The sequence below is a fragment of the Myotis myotis genome, unplaced genomic scaffold (genome assembly GCF_014108235.1).
Source record: "Myotis myotis isolate mMyoMyo1 unplaced genomic scaffold, mMyoMyo1.p scaffold_m19_p_2, whole genome shotgun sequence".
NCBI classification, from domain to species: Eukaryota; Metazoa; Chordata; class Mammalia; order Chiroptera; family Vespertilionidae; genus Myotis; species Myotis myotis.
Window position 1 is genome coordinate 139910735 of NW_023416324.1, and position 15371 is coordinate 139926105.

At 37.4% G+C, this 15371-nt stretch overlaps 1 long non-coding RNA gene across 1 annotated transcript; it reads left to right on the forward strand.

Moving 5' to 3' along the window:
• The first annotated feature begins 943 nt into the window (after nt 1-943).
• LOC118675874 lies at nt 944-10112 on the forward strand. The gene is made up of 3 exons (XR_004973956.1): nt 944-1025; nt 2184-2228; nt 9832-10112. It is a non-coding gene; the product is annotated as an uncharacterized LOC118675874 (long non-coding RNA).
• Nucleotides 10113-15371: the final 5259 nt, after the last annotated feature.

Genomic DNA, 15371 nt, shown 5'->3' on the forward strand with positions numbered 1-15371 from the left:
ATATATTCTAGTGAAGATAGGCTTAGAACAGTGGTCGGCAAACTGCGGCTCGAGCGACACATGCAGCTCTTTGGCCCCTTGAGTGTGGCTCTTCCACAAAATACCACATGTGGGCTTGCACATACAGTGCAATTGGAACTTCGTGGCCCATGCGCAGAAGTTGGTTTTCGGCCTGGGCGAGTCTATTTTGAAGAAGTACTCGTTGATATTTGGCTCTGTTGACTAATGAGTTTGCCAACCACTGGCTTACAAGATCGAAGAAAAGACTTCAGCACATCCATAGATCATGGCGATGTTGTCAGTGCAGTGAAGAAACAAAATATATTACAGACATACATCTTTATTGTGTTCTTTGCTTTATTGTACTTTGAATATACTGTGTTTTCAATATCAAGGCAAGATCTTCCACCAGGAAAGATAAAAACACGCTGAAGACAAGTAATGGTAGCATTTTTTAGCAATAAAGTATTTTTAATTAAGGCATGTACATTAGTTTTTTAGACATAATGCTATTGAACACTTAATAGACTGTACAATATATACTGTAAACATAACTTTTATATGCCTGGGAAACAAAAAAATTCATGTGACTTGTGTTATTGCAATATTTGCTTTGTTGTGATGCCTGTAGTCCCTCTTTATCCACAGTTTTGCTTTCACACAGTTTGTTACTTGCAGTCAATCTAATTCTAAAAATTTTAAATAGAAAATTCTAGAAATAAACAATTCATAAGTTTGAAATTGCATACTGCTTGAGTAACATGATGAAATCTTGTACGTGCAGCTCTATCCTACCGAGAATGTGAATGGTCCTTTTGTCCAGCATATCTACACTGTACATACTCCCCAACCATTAGTCACTTAGTAGCCATACAGTTTTCAGACCGACTATCATGGTAACTCAGTGTTCATGTTCAAGTAACCCTTATGGCAGCCTAATGCTATGTCATAATGCCTATGTCATTCACTGCATTTCATCTCATCATGTAGGCATTGTGTCATCTCACATCATCACAAGAAAAAGGGTGAGTATAATAAATGAGATATTTTAAGACAGAGACCACATTCATATAACTTTTATTATAGTACATTGTTATAATTGTTCTACTTTATTATTAGTTACTAGAGGCCTGGTGCATGGATTTGTGTACTGGTGGGGTCCCTTGGCCTGGCCTGTGGGGATCGGGCTGAAACTGGCTCTCTGATATCTCCTGAGGGGTCCTGGATTGCAAGAGGGTGCAGGTAAGGCTGAGGTTCCCCACCAGTACACGATTGAGGCTGCGGAGTGACCGCAGTAAGGCTTCAGGGGGACAGCAAGCTAGCCTACCAGTTAGAGCCTCTGCCTCCTGGTGGTCAGTGCGCGTCATAGCAACTGGTCCAACGATCGAATGAACAGTCCAACACTTAGCATATTAGGCTTTTTATTATATAGGATTGTCAATCTCTTACTGTGCCTAAATTATAAATTAAACTTTGTCACAGGTATGCAAGTATAGGAAAAAACATAATATATATAGAATGTGGTAGGATTATGGTTTCAAACATCCACTGGGGTTCTTGGAATGTATCCCCTGTAGATAAGGGCGGCTCCTGTATCGGAGAGTGAGGATTAACTAGTGGACTTAGATCATAGAGAAGACAAGGGAAGATTAAATTAAGAGTCTCCTGGCCCTCTGAATTGGAAACTGTTACACAATTTAATGTACATAGACAAGAAATGCTGTTCAACCCTAATAAAGAATGATATCTTTCTTTAGCATTGATATGGGACAGACTCCAACATATATTGGGAATGCAAAGAGCAAGGTGAATAGTGCATGTAGAATGCTAGTAGGACTATGATGAACACTAGTGCAGACTGTGTGCTAATATGTGAGTGATGTCCTTGGAGTTGTACATTCCATGGCCCTCTACATGACACCCCCCTGGTGTGAGACAGCACCTCACATTCCCTCTGCAGGAGGACACTCTTCAAGTTTCTCCGTATTTCTTTGTTCTGGTCAATATTCATAAAAGCAATCTTTTGATCATTTAACTTCCTACTTATCTATTTATTCAAACATATTCACCATGAGACTGATGGGCCAGATTCTCTGCTCTGCTTGATAACGTTGTTTTTAAATTGAACATTAATAAAGTGGCCTTCGGATAATAATTTGGTTCTCCATGTCACTTGTTCACAGGAAGAGAATGCGTTGGCATGCTGATATGAGTGTTTCTGCCTGATGGTAAGGCCTCTCCTAAATGAATACATTGCCATTCTTGTGTATAATATTAGTCTATGAGAAATTGATTAATGAGAGCCAACCCCTCAGAGTCAGACATACTTCAGTGTGCTAACAAAACCATGTATCTCCCTCTGTTTCTGAAAGTTACAGGCCAGTTTCTAGACTGTAGTGAATTCATTAAGCCCAATTTTACTTGTTCAGGCTCACTGCAAGCAGTCCTCTGGCCTTTTCTTGTTGATGCTCTTAAAGAAAAAAATATTCACGATGCTGTTGAAAGTTGCAAGGGAAGCTTTACTCTGATAAAGGCTACATATATAGGTGTAGGGACCACTGCAATGGGGTTTTGCAGTTGGGCAGAGAAACTTGGTTCAACCCTTAATGCAGCATGAGCAAGGTGGATTTATAGTCAAGGAGTAAGGTGGGGGGAGAGGGGGAGATGGATGGAAATTACTAAGAGGAAACCTCAGGAGTAAGGGGGGATTCTTGCTAAACTGCTCTACTAGGATTCTTGCTGGAGGCAGGCCAAGGTGATCAGTCGTAACCTGGGGGATGACGGAAGATGACAATCCTGATCAGGTACTGAGGGTCCTCATATACTGAGGATGGGGCATTCTAACTAAACTGACTTAGCAGAATTCTTCCTAAAATTGGACAATGCAGAGATAAACACTTAAGACCAAAAGTCAGGATTTTGGTTGAAAAAGAGCTCAGAGTAGCCTGAGAAGAGTCTGGTCAAGGAAAGAATTCTTGTCAATGCCCCCTTTTTTTATGGGCCATTTTCTGTTCAAATGCAGTGACACGATGGTCTCAGTCTTCTCTGTAAAAAAATACTCTGTGCATTGAGACAGTGGAGGAATGTGAATGTGTGAAATGGGGAAGAGAACTGAATTGGGGCATGAAAAGGAGTGTTGTGTAGCTAGGTTGTTCAAGTTGGCTAAGGACTATTCAGTTTTTAAGTTCCACATCCCTGACTGAAACTCCTTCAGGTTTAGGCAAATCAGGACAATTGGTCTCCTTAGATGCAGTTGACATTGGAGACTAGCAATTTATATAAAAATAAATCAGTAGGATTCAGTGATTTCTTCTAGAGGATTTAAGTAGCAAAGGAGCTGAGCCAAGGAGATGGGTATTTGAATTGACCCCACATCACAGGGAGGTTGTTGAAAAAAGATGATGGGCTGGGGATAGTGAGAGGGTTGAAATGATGTAGGTAGTGCAGGACAGGAATTGAGGTAAGGTCAGTCACGTGTCCAGGAGACACCTTGGGTCTGTGTCTCCTGAGTCTAATAACCTGTCCTTATGTGCTTGTAAAGAAAGGCAACACTGACTAGGGGGTAGCATCAGGTAGTCTTATTTCTCAATCAGTTAAAGGGTAGAAATGGTGCTTTGGTAAGAGAATTTAGGCAGGTAAGAGCAGGGGACCCTCAAGAAGAATACCAAAAATGGGCCCATCTGATTGCCCTTTAATGGTGTGTAGAATCATGGAATGTTAGAAGTTGAAGGGACCTCAGTATTCTCATCCAATTTCTTCTTTGCATATCAGAGACTGTAAATGTAGTGTTTGCATTACAGGCAAGTATGTAAAGATTAATTGACATTTTCCTCTATGTGAGAGTAACTGAAGCAATCACTGAATGAGCAGTTCAGTTTGCTTAAGAAAACAGAAATAACCAGAACATAAACTGTTAGGCAGTTTATTGCAAGTGTCTTAACAATATTGCTCCAATGCTTAGCATTTTGATTCATACTAAAATAATATCAGATTAGAGAAGAGTTAGGTTGACTATACATACTATATAGATTGAGATTCATACTAATTATACTGCTGAAAAAAAGAGCAGTATTTTAAAGAGCAAACTCATTGCTCAATACTGAGTAATCTTGAAGCAGTCTCAGTTGTTAAGTTTAATTCAGAGGCATTTATTAAGTGCCTATAATTATGAGACAATAGTTAGATGCTGCAGGACAGGAATTCACAATTCAGTTTGATTGCATGTGTTAGTAAAGTGTGGTAGGTGGGATATATGCATTCCTCATCCTCCGCAAGATGCCTATGTTCTAGTCCTGGGAAGGGAAAGTTAAAGTTGCAGATGGACTAAATTATTGCTAGTCAGCTGACTTTAAAATAGGGAGATTAATATGCAATGTGATTTCTCAACCCATATAGTGCCGAGCAGTAACTCAACATTATCACTTTCTTTTCCCTCTGAAGCAGTCATAGGAGAAAAAATTTAAATGAAAATTGTGGTCTGAATCCCTACTTCTATGCTGGAGCAATCAATTAATTACTTTGTATTTGTTTATTTAAATAAAGTTTATTTAAAATATAAAATAGGGAGATTATCCTTTATTACCTGGGTGGGCCCTATGTAATCATAAGACTCCTTAAAAGATGGCAGATTAAGGCAGAAGTCAGTGTCAAAATGATGTCATGAGAGAAAGCCATTGCTGACTTTGAAAATGGAAGGCAGCCACTAACTAAAGGATGCATGAAGGCTCTAAAAGTTGGAAAAGGAAAGGAAATGAATTCTCCCCTAAGATAATCACACAGGAAGTCAGCCCTGCCAACACCTCAATTTTAACCCAGTGAGAACCATTTTGGATTTCTGACTTCGAGAACTGTTAGATAATACATTTGTATTGTTTTAGGCCATTAAGCATGTGGTCATTTGTTAGAGCATTAATAGGAAATGAATACAGAAATAACATCAAGAAGTAAAGGGGTATCATGAACACGAAATAGAGTGGTCATACTGTGGCAGTGTGGAGAGTGCCACATAACACATGGTCTACTCAACTTCAGCCACCACTTCTTGGAATAAAAAGCTCAGAGTTGCATTCATAAGACCAAGAGCTGATTCTTTGAAAGGATAAACAAGATTGATAAACCTCTATCCAGGCTCACCAAGAAGCAAAGAGAGAGGACCCAAATAAAATCAGAAATGAAAGAGGTGAAGTAAGAACTGACCCCACAGAAATACAAAGGATTGTAAAAAAACACAACTCTACTCAAAAAAAACTGGACAACCTAGATGAACAACCTAGATAAAAACTGGACAACCTAGACATATTCCTAGATAAATACAATCTTCTAAAACTCAATCAGGAAGAATAAAAAAATCTGAATAGGCTGACAACTGAGGAGGAAATTGAAGCAGTAATAAAAAAGCTTCCAGCAAACAAAAGCCCTGTTCTGGACAGCTTCACAGGGGAGTTTTATTAAACATTCAAAGAAGAATTAAAACCTATCTTTCTCAGACTATTCAAAAACATTCAAGAGAAAGGCACACTCCAAGCTCTTTCTATGAAGCCAGCATTACCCTAATCCCCAAACCAGATAAACACACTACAAAGAAAGAGAACTACAAGACAACATTTCTGATGAACATAAGTGCTAAAATCCTCAACAAAATCCTAGCAAATCAGATACAGCATTACATTAGAAAGATCATACACCATGACCAAGTGGAATTTATTTCAGAGATTCAAGGCTGATAAAATATCTGCAAATCAATAAACATGATACAGCACATAAACAAACTGAGAGACAAAAATCACATAGTCACATCAATTGATGCAAAAAAAGCATTTGACAAAATCCAACATGCTTTCTTGACAAAAACTCTCAGCAAAATGGGAATAGAGGGATCATACCACAACATAATAAAAGCCTTATATGACAAATCTACAGCCAACATCATGCTCAATGGGCAAAAACTAAACTCATTTTCCCTAAGAACAGGAGCAAGACAGGGATGTCCATTTTCACTACTCCTGTTTGACATAGTACTGGAAGTGCTAGCCATAGTGATCAGACAAGAAATAAAAGGCATCCAAATTAGAAAAGAAGAAGTAAATCTGTCATTATTCTCAGATGACATGATATTGTACATAGAAAATCCTAAAGACTCCATCAAAAAACTATTAGACTTAATAAATGAATTTGGCCATATAGCAGGATACAAAATTAACACCCATAAATTTATGGCTTCTTTATACACCAAAAGGAACCCATAGGAAAAGAAACTAAAAAACAGTCCAATTTACCATTGCAACAAAAAAAATTAAGATACCTGGGAATAAATTTAAGTAAGGAGGTAAAAGACCTGTACTCAGAGATCTACAAGATATTGAAAAAAGAGATAAAGGAAGACATAAACAAATGGAAGACATACTGTGTTCATGAATTGGTAGAATCAACATTAAAATGTCCATACAAGGCAATCTATAGATTCAATGCAATGCCCATTAAGATACCAACGGCTTATTTCACAGACCTAGAACAAAAATTCATATGACACAAAAAAAGGCCCCAAATAGCCGCAGTAATCTTGACAAAGAAGAACAAAATTGGAGGGATTACAATACCAGATATCAAGCTATATTACAAGGCCACTGTTCTCAAATCTGCCTGATATTGGCACAAGAACAGATTTTTGACCAGTGGAACAGAACAGAGAACCCAGAAATCTACACAAGCCATTATGCTCAATTAATATTAGACAAAGGAGGCAAGAGCATACAATGGAGTCAAGACAGTCTCTTCAATAAGTGGTACTGTGAAAATTGGTCACATATATGCCAAAAAATGAAACTAGACCACCAAATTATACCATACACAAAAATAAAATCAAAATGTATAAAAGATTTAAATGTAAGATGGGAAAGCATAAACATCTTAGAAGAATCCATAGGCAGCAAAATATCAGACATATGTCACAGCAATATCTTTACTGATACAGCTCTTAGGACAATGGAAACTAAGAAGAATATAAAAAATGGGTCTACATCAAAATAAAAATCTTCTGCACAACAAAAGAAACCATAAACAAAACAATAAGAAAGCCCTCTGCATGGGAGAACATATTTGCCAATGTTATCTCCAATAAGAGTTTAATCTCCAAAATTTACAGGGAACTCATACAACTTAACAAAAGGAAGATAATTGAATAAAAAAATGGGCAAAGGACCTAAATAGACACTTTTTGAAAGAGGGCATACAGAAGGCCAAGAGACATATGAAAACATGCCCAAATTAATCATCTGACAGATGCAAATCAAGACAATTACGAGGTTCCATCTCACACCTGTTAGAATTGCTAACATCAACAAATGACAAGTACTAGTGAGGATGTGGAGAAAAAGGAACCCTTGTGCCCTGGTGGTAGAAATGCAGGCTGGTGCAGCCACTCTGGAAAATAGTATAAATTCCCATTTGACTCAGTAACCTCACTTCTAGGAATATGTCCCAAGAAATCAGAAGCACCAATCAGAAAGGATATATGCATCCCTATGTTCATAGCAGCACAATTTACAATAGCTAAGATTTGGAAACAACCTAAGTGCCCATCAGCAGATGAGTCGATTAAAGAACTGTGGTTCATCTACACAATGGAATACTACACTGCTGTAAAAAAGAAGGAACTCTTACCATTTGCAACAGCATGGATGGAACTGGAGAGCATTATGCTAAGCAAAATAAGCCAATTGGAGAAAAGTAAATATCACATGATCTCACTTATTTTTGGAATATAATGAACAATATAAACCGATGAACAAAAATAGAACCAGTGTCATAGAAGCTTCAAATAGACCATCCAACTTAAGAGGGAAGGCAGGGGACAGGGTGGGTAAAAGATTAACCAAAGGACTTGTATAAATGCATATGAGCATAACCAATGGACACAGACAGTAGGGGGATGAGGGCCTATGCTAGGGGGTGGGAGCAGCCAGGGAGAGGTCAATGGGGGGAAAAGGAGACTTATGTAATACTTTAAACAATAAAGAATAAAGAATTTTTTTTTTTTAAAAAAAGCTCACTGTTGCCACATCTTTCCATTTTTCAAAGTGAAAATACAGTGAAAGTTACTATGTTTATTTAATTATTTGCAACAATTTTAAATAATAAAAACCAACTCTTGCACATATACACAAATAGATGTATATAAGGCTGTTCACCACAGTATTGTATGTTATATCAAAAAAACGGAAACAAACAAAATATCAGATATGTAAATAAATGTTAATATATGATGAAAATGCATACTCCAGTAAAAAGCAATGAATTATATATTCTAAACATGTTAAGTAGAACAAAATGAGGTATGTAGCATGTTACCTCATTTATTAATAATAAAATATACCCATAACATGAATTCATATAGTTTAGGTGTACTTATAAGTATAAACAAAAGGAGGAATGTGATCAGGCATGGCAGCTGAATGGTTTCAAAAAGCCAGGATTAAAGAGTTTAAAAGAGGGAGTGTGCATGGGCCGATGATGATCGTGTGCTGTGAACTGAGGAGATGCCTCAGTTTTGATAGATCACTATGTAGTGTAGACCATAGACGAGAAGACCATGGGTCAGGTTAGATTCATGTGTTTCCACTGGAGACACCAATATAACAAGGACATAGTCTATTCACGTAAAACACTGTATAGAGAATTGAGGCAGAAAGATGTGTATATGTGTAAGTGAGGCAGAAAAATGCTGTAATAAAAAATAAACATTAATGAATTCATTCATTTACTCATTTATTTATTTATTCAACATTCATTCAAATATTTATTAAATGCCTGCTATGCTCCCAGCATTTTGCTTAACTGCAGAGTTTGTGTAGTACAGGATTTGGCTGTAAGAGTATTAAAAGCTGTGTTATTTTGTTTTTAAATCTCACCCAGCTTCCATTCTAAGAGCAGGTCCTACTAGTGCAGTGGTTCTCAACCTTCCTAATGCCGCGACCCTTTAATACAGTTCCTCATGTTGTGGTGACCCCCAACCATAAAATTATTTTCATTGCTACTTCATAACTGTAATTTTGCTACTGTTATGAATCATAATGTAAATATCTGATATGCAGGATGTATTTTTCTTGTTACCAATTAAACATAATTAAAGCATAGTGATTAATCACAAAAACAATATGTAATTATATATGTGTTTTCCGATGGTCTTAGGTGACCCCTGTGAAGGGGTCGTTCGACCCCCAAAGGGGTCGCGACCCACAGGTTGAGAACCGCTGTACTAGTGGCATAAAAGTTAGCCTCACTGAGTCTTGGATTCCTCCTTGGCATAAAGGTCATCCCTATTCTTCTGACTCACTGTAGGACTGTTGGAAAGAAAATAGTGGAAAAGCTCTTGGGAAGTATGAAGCATTCCATGATGAGAGATACATTTACTGAACTTTAGTTCTCCTTTTGGCATAGTTCTGCCTTTGCCTCAACATCTCTAAATTGCCATTGCCTGTATTTGGTCCGGGCCCACATTGCTGGTACCCAATTCACTGCCATGAACACTTGGGCTCATTGCCCCATTTCTCTTCAATCTGGCTTGTTATTTAAGCAATGCAGATATTCCGAAAACACTGCCTTTATCACTAAGTAAAAAACTCACAAGGGCAAGGATTTAGATGTCTTTCTCAATCTTATGCACATAGCCCAGAAGGCTCACCTTGGAAATTTTCTCTTTGTATCTGTTTCCAATTTTTCCATTAAATTTTTCTAAATTACCTGCTGTGGTGAGCATGTGGTCATAGTTTCCCTTTGTTCTAGGCAATTCCTTTATCCATGTTTCACCAACTGAAATGATCTTGTTCCCTGCAGGCAGTTATGAAGATTCATTTGTGGGAAAAACTTTCCTGGAATAGAAGTATTCATGCTGGTGATGTTTCCTGAAAAAAAAAAAAAAATTATTCCTGATAATAGGCTTCAGAGTGTCTGCCTAATTCCCACTGATCCACATCTGTTCCATAAAGAGACATCTCTTTGGAATCAGTGGGATTTTAGAACAACTCATCAAAGGGGGTATGAAAATCAGGTTGGGGGCAAATTTTCACTTTGGAGCCAAATACCTCTATCGAATAATAAAACAATCCATATGTTCACATTTATTAGCTTTTATTGACAATTTAAAACTATAAGCTTCTGAAGAAATGAAACATTTGCCAAAAAGATATGAAGAGATGGCTCTGTTTCATCACTGGAGTTCCTGAGCATTTTGGGTGTTAAAGTAATGCATGATTATAGGAGGATGTTAACTATAAACTGAAGCTGTTTCCTGGAGGGAACACATTTTGCAGTAACTCCCATTCAACCGAAGTTCTCAGCAAACCTAGAAAGAGTTGAATTCCTTGTATTTACTTTTTATTGTTTGAAAATTGCTGTTGCATTGCAAGTGTTATAGATGTTTGGGAAAGAAAAATGGGACATTATTAGGAACATATCTCTGGGGCATAATTCAGCTTGACTAGTAGGAGACTGAAGAAATGGCTTCACTGAAAAAGCAATGTCTGAGAAATATTATCAGTAACATGCTACTAAAACTAAACGCTGGACTGATTAGAATCAGTGGGAGTTTGGCTACATAAAAACAGCATTACGAGAACTTGTGGAAAGAAAGGAAACAGGAAGTAGCTGTATTGGAAAAGTAGGTTTTACTGGGGTAAGGAACACATTCTGAATAATTTATTAAAGAGTGAAAAAAAAAGCACTAATAGGCCCCTCACAGAGTTGTTGCACATAAGTTTATTTTTCCAAAGGACTCAATGTGATTTATAAAGTATAAATATTACTCATATAAAGAAGAGAAGCAAAATCACTAAAGTTTTGACTCACCTATGGATACAGAAAGTTGATAGTGAAATTAGCACTTGAATCCAGGTTTTCCATGAAAACTCTTTTTTTTTTTTGTATTTTTTAAAAATGTTCTTTATTGATTAAGGTATTATATATGTGTCCTTATCGCCCCATTGCCCCCCTCCCCATCCCCTCCAGCCCCGCTTATGCCCTCACCCTGCTAGTGTCTATGTCAGGGGTGGGCAAACTTTTTGACTCGAGGGCCACAATGGGTTCTTAAACTGGACCGGAGGGCCGGAACAAAAGCATGGATGGAGTGTTTGTGTGAACTAATATAAATTCAAAGTAAACATCATTACATAAAAGGGTACGGTCTTTCTTTCTTTTTTTTTTTTTTTTTTTTTTTAGTTTTATTCATTTCAAACAGTTGGATCTGGCCCTCGGGCCGTAGTTTGCCCACGGCTGGTCTATGTCCGTTGGTTATGCTTATATGCATGCATACAAGTCCTTTGGTTGATCTCTTACCCACCCTGTCCCCTGCCTTCCCTCTTAAGTTGGATGGTCTGTTTGATGCTTCTATGTCTCTGGTTCTATTTTTGTTCATCAGTTTATGTTGTTCATTATATTCCTCAAATAATTGAGATCATGTGATATTTATCTTTCTCCAACTGGCTTATTTTGCTTAGCATAATGCTTTCCATGTTCATTTATGTTGTTGCAAAAGTAAGAGTGCCTTCCTTTTTATAGCAGCAAAGTATTCCATTGTGTAGATGAACCACAGTTCTTTAATCGACTCATCTGCTGATGGGCACTTAGGTTGTTTCCACATATTAGCTATTGTAAATTGTGCTGCTATGAACATAGGGGTGCATATATCCTTTCTGATTGGTGTTTCTAGTTTTTTGGGATTGTAGGGAGAGGCTATAGGGTTAAGCCTTGGACTGACCTGTTGGCAAAACCACAAACAAGTCCCAGCTTAGAGGGCACAGCCCTCTTAGCATAATTAGGTTTGACCTTATGACACTCCCTAGATCTTATCTTAGTAGTTAATGAGCTGTGGAGCTGCAGCAAGTGCTTCCAAAACAAGTGAAACTCACAAGAACATTGTAACTATGGTGGCTACTACCTTGTTTACCTCTGGCTATAAAATAAAGGCTCAGCTTGCCTCTGGATCTATCTCTGTGGCCTCAGTCAGGCACAGAAAGATCCACCTAGACCCAGCTTATTCTCTTTGTCTGTCTTTTTTACATCCTTCACCGCTGCTCCCTGCTCCCCCCCCCCCCCCCCCAGGCTCACCGAACCCTTGGCTGAGCTGGCTCTGCACAGGGATATATTCCTAGAAGTGAGATCACTGGGTCAAATAGGAATTCCATTTTTAGTATTTTGAGGAAACTCCATAGTGTTCTGGAAAGTGGTTGTACCAGTCTGCACTCCCACCAGCAGTACACGAAGGTTCCTTTTTCTCCACATCCTCACCAGCACTGTCATTTGTTGATGATAGCCATTCTGACAGGTGTGAGATGGTACCTCATTGTTGTTTTGATTTGCATCTCTGAGATAATTAGTGACTTTGAGCATGTTTTCATATGTCTCTTGGCATTCTGTATGTCATCTTTTGCCCATATTTTGTTTGGGTTGTTTATCTTCCTTTTGTTAAGTTGTATGAGTTCCCTATAAATGCTGGAGATTAAACCCTTATCACAGATAACATTAGCAAATATGTTCTCTCATGCAGTGGGCTTTCTTGTTGTTTTGTTGATGATTTCTTTCGTTGTACAGAAGCTTTTCATTTGGATGTAGTCTTATTTGTTTATTTTCTCTTTAGTTTCCATTGCCTGGGAGCTGTATCGGTGAAGATATTGCTTCAGCATATGTCTGATATTATGCTGCCTCTGGATTCCTCTAAGATTGTTATGGCTTCCCATCTTACATTTAAGTTCTTTATCCATTTTGATTTTATTTTTCTGTATGGTGTAACTTGGTGGTCTAGTTTCATTTTTTTTTTTTTGCATGTATCTGTCAGATTTTCCCAACACCATTTATTGAAGAGACTGTCTTTATTCCATTGTATGCTCTTGCCTCCTTTGTCAAATATTAATTGATCATAGTGTTTTGGTCGATTTCTGGGTTCTCTATTCTATTACATTGATCTATCTGTCTGTTCTTGTGCCAGTACCAGGCAGTTTTGAGAACAGTGGCTTTGTTATACAGGTTGATATCTGGTATTGAGATCCCTCCTACTTTGTTCTTCTTTCTCAGGATCACTGCAGCTATTCAGGGTCTTTTTTTTATTCCAGATGAATTTTTGCAGAGTTTGTTCTAGGTCTGTGAAATATGCCATTTGTGTTTTAATGGGGAGTGCATTCAATCTATAGATTGCTTTGGGTAGTATGGACATTTTAATGATGTTGATTCTACCAATCCAAGAACATGGTATGTTCTTCCATCTGTTTATATCTTCCTATATCTCTTTTCTCAGTGGCCTGTAGTTTTCCAAGTATAAGTCTTTTATCTCCTTAGTTACGTTTTTTCCTAGGTATCTTATTTTTTGTTGTTGTTGCAATGGCAAATGGGATTGTTTTTTAACCTCTCTTTCGCTATTGGTGTATAAAATGACATAGATTTCTGGGCGTTCGTTGTGTATCCTGCTCCATTGCCGAATTCATTTATTAAGTCTAATAATTTTTTGATGGAATCTTTAGGGTTACCTTTGTACACTATCATGTCATCTGTGAATAAGGACAGATTTACTTTCTTTTCCAATTTGGATACCTTTTATTTCTTCTTTTGTCTAATTTCTATGGCTAGCACTTCCAAGTACTATGTCAAACAGGTGTGTTGAAAGTGGGCATCCCTGTCTCCTTCCTGTTCTTAGGTGAAATGGTTTTAGTTTTTGCCCATTGAGTGTAATGTTGGCTGTAGGTTTGTCATATAAGGCTTTTATTATGTTGAGGTATGATCCCTCTATTCCCACTTTGCTGTGTTTTTTCTTCTTCTTTTTTTTTCAATCAAGAAAGGGTGTTGAATTTTGTCAAATGCTTTTTTGCATCAAATGATATAACTATGTGATTTTAATCTCTCAATTTATTTATGCGATGTATCACGTTTATTGATTTGTGGATATGGTACCATCCTTGCATCCCGGAATAAATCCTACTTGGTCATGGTGTATGATCTTTCTGATGTAATGCTGGATCCGGTTTGCTAGAATTTTGTTGAGAATTTTGGCATTTATGTTCATGGAGGATATTGTCCTGTAATTTTCTTTCTTTGTAGTGTGTTTATCTGGTTTTGGTATTAGGGTAATGCCGGGTTCATAGAATGAGCTTGGAAGTGTTCCTTCCTCTTGAATTTTTTGGAGTAGTCTGAGGAGGATGGGTTTTAGTTCTTCCTTGAATGTTTGGTAAAACTTCCCTGTACAGCTGTCTGGCCCTGGGCTTTTGTTTGCTGGAAGCATTTTGATAACTGCTTCAATTTCTTCCATAGTTATTGGCCTATTGAGATTTTTAGAATCTTCCTGATTGAGTTTTAAAAGGTTGCATTTTTCTAGGAATATGTCCATTTCCTCTAGGTTGTCTAGTTTTGGAATAGAGTTGCTCATAGTATATATATATATATATATATATATATATTTTTACAATCCTTTGTTTTTCTGTGGGGTCTGTTGTTATTTCACCTTTCATTTCTGATTTTGTTTATCTGTGTCCTCTCTTTGAGTTTTGGTGAGCCCGGCTAGAGGTTCATCAATCTTGTTTATCCTTTTCAAGAACCAGCTCTTGGTGTCATTGATCTTTTGTATGTATGTATTTATTTATTATTTATTTATTTATTTATTTATTTATTTATTTATTTATTTATATTTTTATTTATTTATTTGGTCTCTATGTCATTTATTTCTGCTTTGATCTTTATTATTTCTTTCCTTTGCTCACTCTGGGCTTTTCTTTTTTCTTTTTTTAATATATTTTATTGATTTTTTACAGAGAGGAAGGGAGAGAGATAGAGAGTTAGAAACATCGATGAGAGAGAAACATCGATTAGCTGCCTCCTGCACATCTCCTACTGGGGATGTGCCCGCAACCCAGGTACATGCCCTTGACCGGAATCGAACCTGGGACCTTTCAGTCCGCAGGCTGACGCTCTATCCACTGAGCCAAACCGGTTTCGGCCTCTGGGCTTTTCTTGTTGCCCTGTTTCTAATTCTTCAAGTTGCAGAGCTAGATGGTTTATTACCATTTTTTTCTTGTGTTTTGAGGCAAGCCTGTAGAGCTATAAACTTCCCATTCAGGACTGCTTTCACTGTGTGCCATAGATTTTTGGATTGTTGTGTTTTCATTGTCAATTTTTTCCAGGAAGTTTTTAATTTCTTCTTTGATCTCTTTGGTAACCCAGTCATTATTTAGTAGCATGCTATTCAGCTTCAAAGTGTTTGAATTTTTTGTATTGTTTTTATGGTAGTTTATTTCTTATATTATGCCATTGTGGTCTGAGAAGATGCTTGATATGATTTCAACCTTCTTGAATTTGGAGAGACTTTTCCTGTGACCCAATATGTGGTCTGCCTTTGA